Genomic DNA, 18,929 nt, shown 5'->3' on the forward strand with positions numbered 1-18,929 from the left:
CCTCCTAAAAAGTACAGCAATCGTCTTGTTACAGAAATGGCTATCTCGATCACTTACAATCGCTCGTGGCATTCCAAAGCGGACAAAAATATTAGACCTTACGAATTCTGCAACCACTTTGGAATCATTAGTACGAGTGGCTTTTGCTTCTACCCATTTTGAGACATAATCCACGGCAAGTAATATATACAAAAAATTATAAAATGAAGGAAAATAACCCATAAAATCAATACCCCAAACGTCAAAAATTTTAACAAAAATCATTGGGGTTTGGATCATTTGATCCTTACGAGAAATATTACCTACTCGTTGACATTTATCACAGAACTTACAAAATGAGTAGGCATCTTTGAAGAGGGTCGGCCAATAGAACCCGCTCTCTAGCACCTTACGCGCCGTTCTCTTTGGTCCAAGGTGATCTCCACACGCAAAAAAGTGACAATAAGTTAAAATAGATTGGAATTCAATTTCACTTACATATCTACGGATGACTTGGTCGGCACCCTGCTTCTAGAGATAAGGATCATCCCAAATATATGACTTTGCATCACTCTTTAACTTATCCCTCTTTATCTTAGGCCATCCTGCAGGAAACTTGTCAGTGACTAGAAAATTAACAATATCCGCATACCAAGACAAGAATAAATTAACAGAAAATAAATGCTCATCGGGGAAAGCTTCCCTCAACGGGAGGTCGTTTTCGGCGACTTGTACTCGACTCAAGTGATCTGTTACCAGATTTTTCGCCCATTTTTTGTCTCTGATTTTCAGGTCAAACTCTTGTAGCAATAGTATCCACCTTATAAGTCACGATTTTGCCTCTTTCTTGGTCAACAGATACCGCAATGCTGCATGATCAGAAAAAATAATAACTTTAACACCTAATAAATAAGACCAGAATTTTTCTAAAGCAAAAACTACCGCCAAAAGCTCCTTTTCAGTAGTGAAATAGTTTAATTGAGCTCCGTTCAAGGCTCGAGATGCGTAGTATATAGCATGGGTTGTCTTTCCTACACTTTGACCCAGCAACGCGCCCACGGCATAATCGTTGGTATCGCACATGATCACGAATGGTAGGTTCCAGTTCGGAGGTTGGATAATAGGTGAGGACGTCAATAACTCCTTTAACCTATTAAACGCCTCCTTACATGTTTCAACGAACTCGAAGGGCATCTCCTTTTGCAGAAGTTGGAACAAGGGTGCTCCAATTTTCGAGAAGTCTTTGATGAACCTTCTATAGAAACCTGCGTGACCCAAGAAGAAACGCACTTTCCGCACACTCGCGGGGTAAGATAAAGTAGATATAACGTCTATTTTTACTTTATTAACTAAATACCCCTAGATGACGCTACATGACCCAAAACTATCCCGTATTCGACCATAAAGTGACATTTTTTCCAATTAAGCACGAGATTAGCTTCTATACACCTTACCAAAATTAATTTTAGGTTGTCCAGACAGTTATCAAAACTTTCACCATACGCACCGAAATCGTCCATAAAAATCTCAATAATTTTCTCAACATATTCCGAGAAAATACTTACTATGCACCTTTGGAAGGTAGCAGGTGCATTGCACAACCCAAATGACATCCTTCGGTAAGCAAATATTCCAAACGGGCACGTGAAGGTGGTCTTCTCCTGGTTCTCGGGTGCGATAACAATCTGAAAACAACCTGAAAATCCATCCAAAAACCAATAGTAAGATCGACCTGCTAATCTCTCTACCATCTGATCAATGAAAGGAAGAGGAAAATGATCCTTTTTCGTTACGGCGTTTACCTTCCTATAGTCTATACACTGCCGCCACCCGGTGGGCTTTCGAACTGGTACGAGCTCACCGTCTTGGTTTGACTCCACCGTTACCCCTGTCTTCTTCGTGACCACCTGTACTGGACTCACCCAAGGACTGTCTGATATGGCAAATATAATTTCAACGTCTAGCAATTTCAGGATCTCTTTCTTCACTACCTCCATTATGAGAGGATTTAGTCTCCTCTGAGCCTGCCGCACAGGCTTAGCACCCTCCTCGAGTCGAATTCGGAGCATACATACGGCGGGGCTAATTCCCTTGATATCGGCGTTGGTCTATCCTATAGCCTACTTATGTTCCCTGAGAACTCGAAATAATTTGTCTTCCTAAACCGTTGATAAACCCGCGGAGATGATCACTGAGAGTGTCTTTCCTTCACCCAAGTATGCATATTTCAAATGTGTCGGCAGGGGTTTCAACTCCAAGACGGCCGCCTACACCACAGATGAAATTAACCTTTGGTGAGGTTCGGGTGTAAAAATAGGTACAAGACCATACCTTGTTTTCGTGATCAGCAATGACTGCAATGTTCCAATCACACATTTGAGCTCCTCACTCAATTCCACCTCAGAGGTCATCTCCGATTCTAAGTGTCTGGTCAGGGCGATTTCAAGTTAATCCTTGCCTTCAATTTCAAAAATTTCCTGTACCGCAGGGTTAATAATATTTATAGAGAAAACAGAGCTAATATTCGAATTTAAAGGATACTTCATGGTTTCAAAAATGTTAAAATGAACAATATCGTCATCAAATTTCATGGACAAGATACCCTTGTTAACATTTATTTTAGTTCTAGCTGTACTCAAGAAGGGTCTACCTAACAATAAAGGTGATGGGTTATGGGAGTGTTCATCCTCCATGTCAAGCACATAAAAATCGGATTGGAAAACCAATTCATTAATTTTTACTAAAATATTTTCAACCAATCCGTCAGGGTATGCATTGGTTCGGTCAGCTAATTGGATTATTATTCCAATTTATTTCAGAGGTCCTAAATTCAAAGAAGCATATATAGACTTTAGCATGACATTAATTGAGACTCTTAGATCTAATATAGTCTTTCCAATCAAGATATTACCTATCCTCCAAGGAATAGTGAACATACCCGAGTCCCCACATTTGGGTGGAACCTTCCGTTGTAGAATTGCTGACATATTCTCCCCCACTAAAACTCATTCATCTCCTTTCAACCACCTTCGATTGACGCATAAGTCCCTCAAAAACTTGGCGTTTCTGGGTACTTGTTTAATCGCGTCCAGTAGGGGAATGTTGATCTCCACCTTGCGGAATATCTCCAGGACCTCTTTCTCCTTTTTCTGCTTCTTAGATTTTTCTAGCCTGCTAGGAAAGGGAGGTGGATTAGTTTTCACTCTAGTAATCAGGTCCGGGAGTATCTTTTGATCTTTGTTGTCTCTGCCCTCCTCTTCCAATTCTTTTTCGATTCGTTTCTCGTCCTTGTTCTTAGAAATCACCGGTTCAGGTTCTTGGACTTTTTTGCCACTCCTCAAGGTCATTGCACTCACATTATTCGGGTTCAACTCAGGTTGAGATGGCAGCTTCCCTTGAACCTGGGACTCCAAACGGTTGATCGTGATGGCCATTTGATTTACTTGAGTTTGTAATGATTACACTTGTCCCAATTGATTCCTCATGCTTTGCAGGTCTAAATTCGTCTTCTCTTGATTCGCAAGTAATTGCTTCATCATCTCTTCCATGGACGGACTTGAGTTCGAAGGGGGTGGTGGTGGGTGAGGTTGGTACTGCTGCTGGTACCTTTGCTGCCTATTTGGTGCGAAGTTGGACTGCATGTTCCCTCCATAACTGAAGTTGGGATGATCTCTCCAGCCAGGATTGTAGGTGCTTGAGTAAGGGTAGTACTGCTTTCTTGGCGCGGGCGTGTGGCTAGCCATATTCACCTATTCTGTAGTTTCTTCCTGAACCATTGGACACATCTCTGTAGAATGACCCACGGCAGTGCATACCCCACATACTTTGGCTTGTGAGGCACTTCCCACAGCTAGTTGTAGTACGAAAGACGTCAATTCGGAGAGTTGCTATTGGATAGAGGATGTTTCTACCTCATTCATCTTACGGGTCGGGATATCCTCTCTTGAACCAGACTGCTGTGAATTTTCAGCCATCCCCTCAATCAACTCCCATGATGCCCGAGGAGTCTTGTTCACTAACGCCCCTCCACTTGCAGTATCGATTATACTCCTGTCCGTGAAGAGTAGCCCCTCATAGAAATATTGGATGAGCAGTTGCTCAGTTATCTGATGATGAGAGCATTTAATGGACAGTTTCTTAAACCTCTCCCAGTACTCATAGAGAGACTCGCTTGGGTGTTGTTTGATACCACATATCTCTTTCCTTAGGCTGGCAGCTCGAGACGCTTAAAAGTACTTGTCCAAGAATTTTTTCTTCAGCTGGTCCCACGTGGTGATACTACCTGGTGGTAGGTAGTACAACCAGTCTTTCACGGAGTCCTTCAAAGAGAAGGGAAAGACCCTCATTTTTATCTGCTCTTCTGTAATTTCCAAGGGTTTCATACTGTTGCACACGATATCAAACTCCTGCAAATGCTTATAAGATTCCTCACCTGGTAGACCATGGAAAGATGACAAGAGATAAATTAGACCAAATTTTAGTTCAAAGGCAGTGTTATCATTCAAACTTGAGAAAGTAATGCATAAAGGTTGTTGATTTAAATTAGGAGCAGCCAACTCCCTTAGTGTTTGTGCATTCGCCATGGTGACTTCCTCTTGGTCCGAATTACTTGAGTTATCAACACGCAAATTTGTCAACTCAACCTCTGGATCAAGTTCTTGAGATGCAACACTGGACTGCTCCTCTCTGATCTGTCTGGTTTCTTTCCTCGTTCTACGCGCGATCTTCTCTACTTCAGAGTCGAAAATTAATTCGCCTGTACGAGAAGAACAATGCATAAATTAGAAAAATACCAAAAAATTAGAACAAAATTGAAATTAAAAAGAAACAAATAATTAATGCCAGTCCCCGGCAACGGCGCTAAAAATTAACAGGTGCCAAATCTCTGCAATAATAATAATAATAATCTAACTACCACTAAAAGCAGTCAATAATTAATCCTAGGTACTGGAGTAGGGACTCTAGGTGTGCAATGGGTTACTTGATTCACTCTGTTTCCGAAGAGTTTACTTAATCCAATATACCAGAATTAATTAATTGACAAAATTTACTAAATAGTAGACAGTGGCAAGCAGGGTCGTCTCCTCAGGGACTGAGGATATTTGTCTCTTTGAGATTCCAATTGGTAAAAGGGGAATTTTATCAGAATGCAACTAAAAATAATTAAGCAATTCAACTAAAAATAAATAATTAACTAGCACGAATACAGGCATGAATTAAATCAAGGATAGATAAATTCTAACCAATGATACAACTATTCAGACACAGTCCACTTACTCGATCATTGATGCAAGGGAGGTTCACTTAATTTATTAATATGCTAGTTATAGTCGCCGACAAACTCTAACAACCAATTTTTCCTTAATTTATTGATAACCAAGGTGCGACCATTGATTACCCCTAACCAGAAAATACTCCTAGGTACGATCGTAGGAATTAATTTTTCAATTGCATTAAGAACTAGAAAATCCTAATCCCAATCAATAACACGCTACGAGAGTTATTTAAATTAGATTGCACGTTCCCCTAGTGTGTAAACACTCCAGTTGCCACTAATATTAATCAATCAAACAATTACGGATTTAATTGACCAATTTGGCAAGAGATTAATAAGTTGCATTGAACATCGGGCCCTTGACATCCACTTAACAAAATAATCCCACGACAATTCAAATAGACAACGTGCAAATATTAATAAATTAAGGAACGCGTGAAAACTAATTAGATCTCACAGATATTTGGAATTGCGCCGTCGAGTTGATCCTTGACTAGATGAAAGGCTTAGCCACGCCGCATAAATAAATCTCCACGCAAATTAATTGATTGCAAAGGCATCACGTTTTTCACTAGAAAGTAAGAAGTAAAAGATATTCTTCCCGTTGGGAAATGTTGTCGAACACCTGGAATGCGTTAAAGACCAAAAAAAGAAAACTAAAACTATTGCTCCTAAGCTATCCTAGCCTCTGTACGTTTTTTTTTCTAAAACAATTGACTCCTCCTTCTTATCTCCGTGGTCCCCACCGAATTGAGAGTCAAAGGGCCAAAGAATTGGAGCTCTGCCGAAATCCTTGTTTTTAGTTTCCTCTTCATAGGAAAACTCCTAGTCAGCAACTTTTCTAATCAGCAAAAGAAATGCAATCCGTCTGTGGCACCCTGTGGGCCAGGGTTTGTGAAGCTCTTTGGAGTCTCCCACGTGTGGAGTAATTTTCTTCAACAGATCCCCCTTTTTAGCATGTTTAAGTTCAACTTCCCTGTAGATAGGTCCAAATAACAAATATAAGTATATATTAACAATTTAAACAATATTTGGCAAGGACAAAGAGAAAAATTAATAATAAAATTACTAACAATTAACACCTATCATTTTTCAAGAAAAAAAATCCAAAATCCTAATTTTTTTCCTTTTGTTTTTAGAAAAGGAAAAAGTGGAAGGAGTTGTTCGAAAGCCAAAAAGCAATAAAATTGATAACTTCTTTTCATATGAATATATGATGTTAAGAATTTTATTTACTCATAAAAACCATAATTTTGGTTTAAGAAAAGCAATACGTAATGAAATTGTAAAATGAGAAGGTAACAAAGATTATAGTCTAAAGTACTCGTTTGATAGGCTAGTGCAATTTGGCGTTTCACTTGTACGCTTCAAATGCACATTATCAATCAGGTATCCGGACGCTTGGCTATGCAACTTGAACAATCATCACATGTAGAACTGACTTTATTCTAGTATTTTATAGGAAAATATGTACTCAATTAGCTTGAAGTGAATTAAATCATGATTGTCAGCATTTTAAACTTTTGATTGTGAAGGCCTTAATTGTTTGACAACTGCCATGATTATTTTGGCTAAACCAGTCAAGTTGCCTCGTTATACTTCAACTAGGAGGGATAAACGCGCTTCGCGCGATGAAAATGTAAAATGTCCTGCCCAATTTTGAAGCAATAAAAATTGTAATTTATGTAGAAAAAGTACATTTTTAGTATAGGCATTTCACAAGTTTAGATAGTTAGAGCCTGTGCTCTAAATCTGTAGATGCCAAGAGGGATATAATTCATATGTAATCATATGGCGTAATTCTTATCTTTATTTTAATGGGATCCTTCATACATAAAGTGCGTTTCACAGATAAAATTTCTTTTGATGCAGAAAGTGTCCTTAATAATTTTCATGCCACGAAGGACCACCAAATCCAGTAAAAATATTTATAGTTGAAAATATTTCTTCATTTCTTGGTAAATTATTTTGAATTACTACGTAGTAATTTCAGTGTAGATAGTCCAGAGTTTCCATTAACATACTGGAGGGTGCAATGATGTACTTTCCTCTTATTTTCTGTTGATTCTTGTCCACACATTTTTTTGGTATTTCCATGCAGATGAAGCCAAAAACACATTACCAAGGAATATTTAGACAAAAAGTTTGGCTCCTTTGGTGTTTGCAAATCATATTCATCCCAAAGGAACTGCAATGACTAATTATTAGTTAAAAAGATAGAGAGGACATCAAAGTAACCAAAGAAACTTTGCAAACATTCACTACTAAAGCTTGATGAGTGCAGCAAGTAGGTTAACATCAATTTTGTGGCTAAACACCCATTAGCAAAGCCTGAATTGCTAAACAAATGCAATAACTTGTTGAACATTAAACTTCTAGTGCTTTGAATGGAGAAAAAGGAGTAAAAGCAAACCAAGTTGTTTTGTCTTGTTTCATTTCTTGGTTTAATGAAGTGCAGAATAAAAAAAGTAAATGAACAAAAAAACACAGTACAAAATCTGCTATGTGGAGCAACATGAGACCCATATTACAAGACTTGTCAATTTCACAAAGTTGAAACCTCTTGAATTCAACAGGAACATAGACAAAGATAACAAGAAACCCTTTCATTCAAAGGAATCTAGGCTCTAAATTCTTCAATTTATCCTTGTCTTCTCTAAAACCTGACGCAGCATGCTCTTGCAAATACACATAATGCTTAAAACTATCATTTTTCCCTTCATTTGCCGAAGAATAGGGCAAAAGAAACAGGGCACAACACTTCCAAGCAGTTTTTTTAACAAAGGAAAAACTGTAATGCAACCTCCCCAGCCAAAGTCAACTATGGACAGTTCATTTATATGGCTATAGTTCATTTATTGCAAAAAACAGCCAAGAATTTGGTAGTTACAAATAATCATCCACAAAACAAATTGTCATAGAACGGAAAAGCATCATGTTCCATAAATAATTAGATACATATACAAAACGTAAGCCATGTACAAACTGAAATGGCAATTGAGCCATATCAATTAGCAACCTAGCTACTACAAAAGTTTCTGCAGTTAAGTTCTTTAACAATGATAAATACATATTAGACATTAACTAAAAACGTCTAATAAAATTGTTATCTAGAAAAAGGCTAAAAAAAAATAAAAGATTACAATAATCAATTTAACATTGAGCTGCATTCCTAATCAGAAAACATGAATGTGTCACACAGGCAGGACAACAGATTCTTTCCTCTTAGCCGCCCAGTGACACGATCACTCAATTCAACGTTCTGCAGCAAAAACTCAAAAGCATAGTCATAAACTGCATAAGTATGAACAAACAATACATTGCTAGTCTGCACACACTACTTATTCATAGTCAAAATCCAAACCCTTAGCTGTCTTACAATAACCAATTTAACAGTGAGCCATCCCTAATCAAACCAGATGAATGCCTAACACAAGATCACTTAGTCTAACATTCTACAGCGATGAAAACAGAGACATAAACATAACTACATAAGCATAAATAATCAAACAAAATATAAAATACAAAAACAATCCTAATATACCTCATGTTTAACTTCATAAACATGAAAAGCAGCCAAGCTAATCAATCGCACGGCTTAGCTGCAAAAAGCCAGAACATTCACAAAGCCTAAATCAGGAAAAATCTCTTTTAGAGAAGAAAATAACTGTTAGTCTGCCTAAAAGGATTAGTCCCACAATACAAACCATAAAAACCATTAACTCATGTCATTTTTTCGTAATCCAAATTCTATTCCTTCAATAAAAGAAGAGAAACACACAGAATTTGAGGTTTACACAAAATCAACAGACAACAAGCACAAAATTTCCTTCACACATCACAATCTCAAACACCAAAAGCAACTCAAAGCAATGACAAAATTTAACCGATTACAATAGTCACCAGTACAAAATTTCTGATGGAATCCACTCATTAATTGCAAATGACTGATCCTTCAAGCCTCAGAACCACTAAGCACCAAAGCAAAACATAACAAAAAAAAAAGAAAAAGACAGCCTCGCATGCACAGAAATGAGAAGAGATGAGGAAACCAAGCAAAAAATGCTAAATCACCCAATTAAAGAATCTCCCCGGGGAAAAAATACAACCAACAAGTCTAGATCAAAGCAACAATTCAAAAGATTAAGCACATAATAAAAATCCCCTCTGAACATAACTCATTCCTGGAAAAATGTCAAGACAATTAATCAACATACAATTTTTGGTACAGAAGGCTCGAAAATTTCACAAATCTTGAGGGAAAATATGTCCACCATGGGAGAATACCAAGAAAATTAATGGTGACTAAGTTTTACCTTTTAACTTTAGCTGCCAGATTTTCGCTAAAGCTAAACACTCAATGGAATTGCTATCAAATATACTGAAATTCTTAACAAAATAGCAGTTTGATGTCTAAACTCCCTTTTTCAGGTTTTAATCTAACTAATGAAGTTAGTGAAGTTGCTCAAATCATATGCCAAAATCATGAATATCCACAAACTTAGTATCCAAACATTTCTTGATTAAAACAACTAACCAGTAAACCAGAAATCCATTGTCAAAGGCTGAAAAATTAGGAACGAGCTCTCTTATTTATTACAATAGAAACCATGGCATAAAGCAATACAAAAGATATTTTTTAGCATAAAGCACCGAAAAAGGATCCGTGGTTAAGTTTGTCAATAGAAACCAAACTTTTTTATTTTATTTTGTCATTCTCCTACAGACAACTTGTTAAGTTTATTCAGGCCTTTAGTTTCATTAAGGCCCATAAAAATTACACATAATACATTCACAGGTAACCATATCACCATACACGTAGACCAGATGGTATTAACCACAAATCCTAACTTCATGGTATCTAAGATTTGACTGTACCCTTTTTCATTTCGGGGCAGGAAGATGATAGATGATAGATGAAAGGTTGTGTCTTATCTTATGTTTAGAGTCCATCAATTCTTAGTGTAATACGTAATAAGAAAACGTAGTACGAAGAATGAAGAATGCAGTACGAAGGTAAAGGAACTGACCACGTGAGACATGGAGTAATTGGTTAGATGGCATGTCTGAACATGGACCGCTAAAAGCTCTCTCGCATCCAAAATCTTGTTCGTCGATATTCCCTGCAGTAAAATGTCCTCCAATTGGTGCACTTTGGTGGTGTTAACAGAATTGGCAGAAGGCTAGAACATGAACTTACCTGTAAGTGTCACTTGTGAATCCTCAGGTATATCTACTATTATTTCTATAACTGTAGGCATTACTGCAAGAAAGGCCAAAACAGCTGTAATTAATCAAGAATGATCTAACTAATTGGAAGACCAAAAAAGTGCAAAAAACTGAGGCTAAAGTGCTTTCGACCAACAACATGACAGTAGGTAATAGTGCCACAAAACAGAAGAGTAAAAGGGAACTAAACTCGGTGTATAATCAGTGAAATTGAGAAGTTTTGGCTCAAAAAATGTTTTGTACTTGATGCAATTGTTATGATAATATGAATACTATTCTGTCATCATGGTGTTTGGACTAAAACATGGAAAAGTGACCTTTTACAATACTAAGAACCAAACAACACAAGAAAATCTCAGAATAGGAACTTGAACTGCTCTTGATTCGTGATGCAACAACAGAAAAATGAAACAGAATTATTCCCGATGCCACAGAAAAGCTTACCCACAACATCTTCTCAATTGAAGGTGAGCAGAGAAAATGACAAGCTCTTGCTTTCTCCTCATTTATACATTGCTCAACCTAACACACAGCTCAGCACCCAGAAAAGAAAACAAAATAAAAGGAAGTCAATAAAGAATGACAAATATAGCAAAACTGAAAGACAGAGACAAATAGAATTTGCAAGAAAAATAAGAACAAAAAAATTACTTGACGGAAGAAACTCCTATCAGACCTCGCACGTAAAAGGATCTGCAGAAAAGAGGAGCTTGTTAAAAAAAAATAAAAAAAAAAGAAGAGGGAAACGGAGGAAATATTGAAATACCAATCTAAAGCATATATCTTCAAGTGCTAGTACCCAACATCCAATTCTTGCATCAATAAAGTGGAAATCTTTGAAACCCCACCTCACGGGCTCATCCAAGCTACAGAAATAAAAAATCTAAAAATTAAAAAGAATAACATAATCCTCATAAACAACAAAATAGTAGTAGCAATCAGAAAAGGGAAAAAAAGCAAAAAAAAAAAAAATATCCGACAAGAACAGATAGTGTACTCATTGTCTATTTTTAAAAAAAAAAATGCAAGATCTGACAAGAAGAGACGGTAAGATCTGACAAGAACAAGAATGCACAAAAAAAATGTGGAAGAAAAGGATGATTAAAGGAACAGAGAGAGAGAAACGAAGACGGTGGAAAGATCTGGAGAAGAGACGGCGGAAGAAAGAAGCGGCCGAGAGATTCTTGTGTTTTATGCGGCTAACCCTAAGCCGAGAAAGAAAATGGACACACCTCTTAGAGGAGAGGGAGACGGTGTGGTGGAGAAAGTCAGAGGAGAAAATAAAGAGGTCAAGATCGAGTGAGAGAGAGAGAGAGAGAGGAAGAAGAATGATCGGAGAGAAAGGTTGAGGAGAGAGACGAGGAGAAGAAAGGGAAGGGAAGAGAGGCGGCGTTTTGGTCTGACCTAGGGTTAGAGTTCGAAGAGTCATGCGCGAGAAACACATTGCGAACAACACAAAACGACGTCGTCAGGAACCACGCACAGCGCACGTGAGAGGACGACGAAAACCATCCAGGTCATCAGAGCTCTTCGCTCTTTATCTACTTATGTTGATATGTTGAAAAAAAAATCTCAATTCAATCTTTAACATCAATAAGTGACTTGATTTAATCCCTTGGAAATAACTCAAGTCATTTTTACGTTGAATTAGCAGCCAAAAGATTTAATCGTGTATTTCCAATATAACGGGGTCTATGTGTTATATTAACGATATATTGTTGTCATCATCAGATCAGACTATATGTTAAGTTTTTGAATTCCAACTCTTTCAGCAAAGGTGATATCCAAGCAACAAAATTTCTTCAAAGACGTCTAATAAAGAGATTACCAAGTACCCATGTTATTGTTTAAGCAATATTAGAAGTATGTTTTCATAAACAGCATTTTATTTGGGTTGAAATCAAATCAACACCTATATGCTTTTTAACATTTATTTGGGCTGAAACCAAACATCTTGTTGGCAAGGTCGTAAGTAACCCGAAACCCCTGCTGCTGCGTGTTGCCGATTATTGAGACACTTTGAGAAGTGGTCTTAAAAGCCAAACAGAACGTGCCGTTGGAACCAGCACGAAACAGGTAATTTTGAGGTTTCAGCGACAGCGTCTTGCCCCCGGAGAACTGAAACGACATCATTGGGAAGCCATCTCTGGTGGGCGTAGAGGATAGATCATAACAAGTGTCGAGATCACCGATTCCAGCGGCGGGAGGCAAGTTTTTAGCGTACTTAACAAAGGTGTCGCGAACCGAGTTATATACCTGAGCTGGCAACGCCGTGATGGTGGTACCCGAGTCGACGATGATTCCCCCACGCCCATCTTCGCCTATTTGATAATCCGATGCAGGAATGGGCACTTGTTCTCCATTAATAGTGATCCCCCTGAGTTCCACGTAGTAATAAATCTCAGATTTTGGGTTCATAATCAAGGGAACGAGGATTGAGTCACCGGGTGGAGCTGAGTTAAACTCGAGAGTCGAGGACGAGCTGGAGTCCAAATCCACGAGGCAGTAGGAGAAAGACTTCGCCTGAATTTGAGAAGGAAAGCCTACTGCAGTGCCCCCAAGGCCAAGTATGCCAGCTGCCTTGCCAAATCGGCCTTGATTCTCAAGCCCGCACCCGATAGCCACTTTCTGAACCGAACCCGAACTCCCGAACGACACTGTTTCAGTGGCAAATTCTCCAATACTGACGGAATTATCCCCGTACAACGCTCCGTAGATGCAAGTGTTGTTTTGGCCGCACTTGTAATCCGGGCTCAAGCCGGTGCACTGCTGCGATGTGCAGGATAAAGGGCTGTAAGATGAGGATCCGGATGGGTCGAAGATCGGGTCGGATTGGTTAAAGCATGGATCGCTGGGCAGGCATTGGAGGGTTCGCGATGTTTGATTCTTTGTAGTGAGGAATATATTTTTCTCCAGACAAAGGCTGTCAAGGTAGAGGGGCCAGCAATGACTGTAATTTCGTTTGCATCATATACGGCTTGACTGCTGCGGTAAATCGCCTAGTTTATAAACACAATCATGGTTATGGATGTTTAGATGTCAAAACAGAGGTGTGGAAAGTTAAGGGAAAAGACATTGAAGCATTTGTGGCCACAAACGGCAGGGGAAGTGTGTTGGCTGGGCACGTGGAAAGGGCTTTTGTGACTTGTAACCGGAAGAGCTATTGGGCGTTGAAGGGGACTCCATGTGCGCACGTGAAATGTGGAGGGGGCGAAATTAAGCAACTGGCAAAGTGAGGGTTTGTACGCGAAAGTACGGGAGGGAAAGTAGGCGCGAAGCTTACTGGATAAGCTAACAAGAGCAGGCGTATTAGAAAGGAAGAAGCGCCAAAACCGGAGCAGGAGGAATAGCAGAAGATAGGGATTTGTTATGGAGCTGGCGGCCGAAATAGATGCTTCGGATATGCAGTGGGATAGCGAAGGAGAAAGCGAAAATGTAGTATCGCTGATGCATGAGAGTGGAACACCTTCGAATTATAAAAGTTGCAGCAGTGAAAGGAAGGGCATTCGTCGGACGGCGGAAACAATGGTAAGCCACTCAACTCATTCCGTGAAGAATATGGTGGATTGGCTCTCGGATGAGCAGCGGCAGGCTGTCAGAGACTTTGGATTCGGTCCAATTTTGAATGTGAAGGGAGTAGAGGTTGACGAAGAGATGTTGAACTGGCTGGTGGATAACTTTGATGTAGATCGGAGGACACTGAACGTTCATGGGTACTGTCTACAGGTGACAGCCGAGGATGTGGAATGTGTACTTGGCTTGAGCAGCCGTGGGAAAGATATTGAAAGCGAAAAGCGAAGGCAAGAGATGGATACAGAGTTGGAAAGAGAATTGAATATCAGAATAAATAGCGGTGAAATTGTAGTGGAGGAATTGAGGCACAGTATATGTAGTTTGCATAACGAAGGCTTAGAATTCAAAGTGAAGTTCGTACTGTTTGTTGTTGGTAGGTTGTTAGCACCAAGTTTGGATGACACAGTGAGCCGGGATCTGGTGGCTGTAGTGGCTACAGAGGAGAATATGAAAAATTTGAACTGGTCGAAATTCATATTAGACAATTTGGTGAAGAGCATCCGTGATAGAGACGGCAACGGAATAGCGGGATGTGCACTTTTCTTGATGGTATAAGAAATACGCACCATTTTGTATTAGAGAAAGGAATTGCTGGAATAATGAAATTATAGTTTGATATAAAGGACCTGTAAATGATGGTAGGCGTGTTTGTCCATGCAGATTTACTATCTGGAACGATTCTATATCGAGGGTGAGAACGAGTTTCGCAAGTTCCAGCCGAGAGGGCCGAGGCTAAGGTTTTGGGGAAGGTACGAGATTAATGAAAGCGTGCGAATATTGAGGAGGAATCACATATTTGAGGGGGAACAGGTAATGTAAAATCCTTTCGTGTGAATTGTTGTTGAAATTGCAAGCTGCATTTTGTGACGTTACTAGTAGTACAAAACTGAAGGCTTGTAGTAACAGGGCAATGTGCAGTTTTACAATAACATAAGCTGTAGAGAAGACATCGATAGAAGACTGATTGAAATTGAATGTGGTAATAAAGATGTGAAGGATAGTATTGGTAGAATGGAAGCAATGATTGAATGTCGTTTCGAAAGGCTGAGGAGCATGTATGAAAGTGGAAGGGTGTGCAAAACAAACCGGGCACTTGGTGTGGAGGGTGGGCAGAAGGACGATTGGCGTGGTAATGTTAAAAGAGGGAGTGAGTTACATAAGATTAGTCCTACAACGCCAGATGTTAGGTCCAAAAGCAGGAGTGAAAATGATAGAGTAACTACGAATAGTACTGAAATGGGTGAAAAGAGTGCATAAAAAATTACAAAGTGGAGGAGTAGAAAGAGACTAAGGATGGACAATACGGAGAAGCCTGTGTGGGAAGACAAACAAAACAGAAGGCAAGGTAAAAGAATAAAGGTATGCATCGGTTTGTGGCAAGGTATTTCGTAGCATTAGAAAAGTAAAGTATAAATTGTAGTTTTATGTACAGATGGATAGCAGTGGGATGAACGAGCGTCAAACGAAGATGGTTGCTTTATTGGCAAAGGTGAGTATTCCAACGTTCCAGAATTAATAAAGTATGGGAAAATATAGACAATGAAAGATGAAATATTTTTGTGGTAGCAGGAAACGAGGCTGGCATCTATCGGCGAAAAATTGAGTGAGGGACGAGCAAAAATACTGAAGTTCTTGTTTGACACTCAGCTGTCGCAAGGGTATGTACTGGATTTGTTAAATCAACAGTTCTATTTTGTTTTATCCTTTATTTGAAATTGCAATGGCAAAAGGGACAGAAAAGTATTTGCAATTATAAGGTTGACTAAATATGTAGTATGATTATCCCCATAGGGGAGAGGGCATAGCAACGAAAATGTTGGAAGCAGTTAAAATTGGTTTACAAGTGAGCATAGAACTTACATTTTGTGTGCTGTCAATCATGCCTGCTTATATAAAAAGCAAGGGTAGGTAACTTAGGTGAACATATAGAAAAAAAGGTGAGTATTCAAGAAGTTTGAGAATGGAACTACAATGATAACTCAATGACCCTTATGGTGAGTACATAACCGCCTTAGGCTAACTCAATGACCCTAAGGACTGATTGAGTCATTGAAACCGTGATTGCTGGTTGTATTAGTGAGGAAGAGCGAACCAACTCTGGCCGTTTTAACTCTCATCATTGAAAATGATGATATCAAGTTTGTAGATTATGAAACCGTAATACAAATAGGGAAAAGATTAATGTACCCTGTTGTAATGACAGGGAAGTACTGGTGTCAATTAAGGGGCAGACAGCAAGCCGGGATGCAATGGGGTCCTTGCTTCCTGAAAAACCCATGGCATGCGATGTGAGTAAATCGAGGGATTGAAATTGGGTGGTGTTATGTGGACTGTTTCATGGAGGACGAAGTGATGTGACTTGAGTTTGGTGCAGATAATAAATTGCTATTGTGCGATGAAAACAGCAAGGCAGCAAAGGCGTGCTGTAGATCAGTCTATTCGATGGTGGTTCATGCCAACTTGGTTTCAGGTACAAGTGTTCGGCCAAAGTTGGGGGGTGTGAGTACGTACATTCATATTAAAATGTCATATTTTACTGTCGTGTTGTAGCAAGAGATTTTGGAGTTCAACAAATCAGCAGACGAGCTCTACTGTACATATCTACAGGAATGTAAAGTAGGAGGTAATATAAAAAAGTGTGAGAAGGTACGAGAAGCTGCCCTGTTATGTAGCATAATGGAATAGATACAGATTCCCATGACGATGACCAACTAACCGCCGTTATGCTTCAGATATTCGTGCCAATGTGGCACAATGAGCATTGGTATATGTGTGTGGTGGACATGGCAAGCGAAGAAGTATTAATTTATGATTCAATGAGAGGACACGAGGAAACGGAAATTAATAGGCGCAGCTCCGTGGAGACAATGGTAAACTAAGTTGGTTTGTCAAACATTTCATGAACACGACCATCACCTTTACAATTGGTGGCAGTATACTTAAAATCGCATATGTTTTTGTTGTATGGCCCTAAGATTGAAAGGTTGGAAGCAGCGCTGACTTATGGTTTGGAGGGGCAGTATTCGTCATGCCTTTGGCTGTACAAAATAAAAGCTGCAGCCACATGTCCACAGCAACGGAATGCGTAAGTTGCACGTGCATAGGTTTGGAAGTTTTTGACATGGTTCAGCAACGGTTGTGTCTAAATTTGCGGTTATGGTTTGTAATGCAGGTGGGATTGTGGGTTATTCATGCTGAAGTACATGGATATGTTATCAAGTGGAATTGGAAGCTGGAAATGGAATGAGGTAAGCAAAAAGGAATGGCGCCCTGTGGTGTAACAGTTGTGTTTGCTTGCTTTGGTTGCGAACGATGGAGATAGTAACAAATTTATCGGTGCAGTACAATTCGGAGCAGGAGCGGCGCAAAGTAGCACTGTCTTTGGTTCTGGATGATGCCAACGTTGTCCGTCATCAAATTATGCGGAAAGCGAACATGCACACCCGGTTGGAGATGAATAAAGTTGAGGTTGGATGAAGGTGGCAAGATAGAGAGACAAAGTAGCGGCATTTTGTGGAAAGGGGCATGTAATAGGGGTTGTCATACTCGGATGCACGTCGTCGTAGCCCAAAATGTAGAAGACGGAGACAGTGCAAAAGCTGGCATAGTAAGGCAAGCGGTTGGTGTGTATGTATGAGTTTCATTAGAGGAAGGGAAAGCAAAGTTCAACCGAGCAAACTCGCCGGCGGTGGTGTGGGGAGACCCTGCAATGGGGATAACGAGTACCACAATGTTCATGTGGTGGAGAGTTAAGAGAAGATTCGTGGTTGGTTATGACAACCGCACAGTGATCCATTGTATGCACTCATTAGAAAGAAATGGAAAAAGATTGAAATATTTGATTTGTGGTAATTAATAATTAACGCGTTTAAATATATGTTTCGCGAGAGTTTATGAATTAGGTGTGTTGACGTATCCGAAACAATTTGTCTTAAAACGGAGTTTAAACCTGCAATAGGTTAGTTTCTTGCTTTGCATTCTATGCTAACGGGTAAACGGAAGTCAAGTATAATATCGATCCGATTTATCGAACAAATAAATTAGGCCATACATAGCTGGTGTTTTATTGCAAACCGTGTTGAATTAAAGTTTATCCGATAAGTAAAATTGTAAGTATGGGATATTGGTACTCTGTTGTCATAGCGGAGGAAATTGTTTAAAGAGCTTATTGGAAAAGGGGTTTAATTTACATTTAGCCGATAAATGAATTTTTTTTTTACGGAAAATGGTAACCTAGTACGGAGAAAGCCATAAAGAGCTGCTCTTTTACAAAGAGCTGATCTTTATTCAACAACGGCTTTAACTATATTTCATCCGGTAAATACATTTGTGTTTAAGGCACCTGGATACTACTCTGTCAGTGTAACAGGGTCGCAAGCCATAAAGAGCTGATCGACAGTTTTCAACAACGGGTTTAACAGCAATTTCGTCCGATAAATACATTTGTATTTGATGCACGTCGGGGACTGTGTCAGTTTAACGGAAGAAAGCCTTAAAGAGCTATTCTTTAATCAACAACGGGTCTATTTTTTTGCTTTTCGATAAATGAATTTGTAGCTGAGGAACTTGGGTAATTAGGTGACTGTATGAAGGAAGAAAGGCATAAAGAGGTTGACTTTTATAACACAACGCCTTTAATAAATTCGGAAATTTCCTAAATTTCCCACTATATCCTAAAATAAATTTCTAAATGCACTGCAAAGCTTTCTCGGTGGCGCTGTCACTGTGTCATGTACTTTCTCAAATTCGAGCAAGTCGAGGAATCACAAAACTGGGCTTTGTTCCGTTCGTCACCCATAATTCACCAATAACTAAAATTTTAACGTTCTTCACCTATAATTCACCCGTAATTCTCTTGTTCCGTTCTTCACCC

The 18,929-nt window shown here is 39.2% G+C and overlaps 1 protein-coding gene, 1 long non-coding RNA gene and 1 other non-coding gene across 6 annotated transcripts in view; 1 reads left to right on the top strand and 2 right to left on the bottom strand.

The window, feature by feature from the left end:
- LOC113742593 (protein ASPARTIC PROTEASE IN GUARD CELL 1) overlaps positions 1-18,929 on the bottom strand; it is a 67,554-nt gene that overhangs the window by 18,575 nt on the left and 30,050 nt on the right. The gene's annotated exons all lie outside the window — the stretch shown is intronic.
- On the top strand, positions 4,084-4,190 carry LOC113743124 (small nucleolar RNA R71). The gene has a single exon (XR_003461009.1). It is a non-coding gene; the product is annotated as a small nucleolar RNA R71 (small nucleolar RNA).
- LOC113741200 (uncharacterized) lies at positions 8,167-11,695 on the bottom strand. 2 transcript variants are annotated; one of them, XR_011813262.1, is made up of 6 exons: positions 11,615-11,695; positions 11,250-11,349; positions 10,928-11,176; positions 10,455-10,517; positions 10,285-10,377; positions 8,167-8,516 (listed from the first exon to the last, which is right to left on the bottom strand). It is a non-coding gene; the product is annotated as an uncharacterized lncRNA (long non-coding RNA). The 2 variants fall into 2 exon arrangements; XR_003460559.2 differs by lacking the exon at positions 11,615-11,695 and having other exon boundaries at positions 11,250-11,433.

The sequence above is a fragment of the Coffea arabica genome, chromosome 4e (assembly GCF_036785885.1).
Source record: "Coffea arabica cultivar ET-39 chromosome 4e, Coffea Arabica ET-39 HiFi, whole genome shotgun sequence".
Classification (NCBI taxonomy): Eukaryota; Viridiplantae; Streptophyta; class Magnoliopsida; order Gentianales; family Rubiaceae; genus Coffea; species Coffea arabica.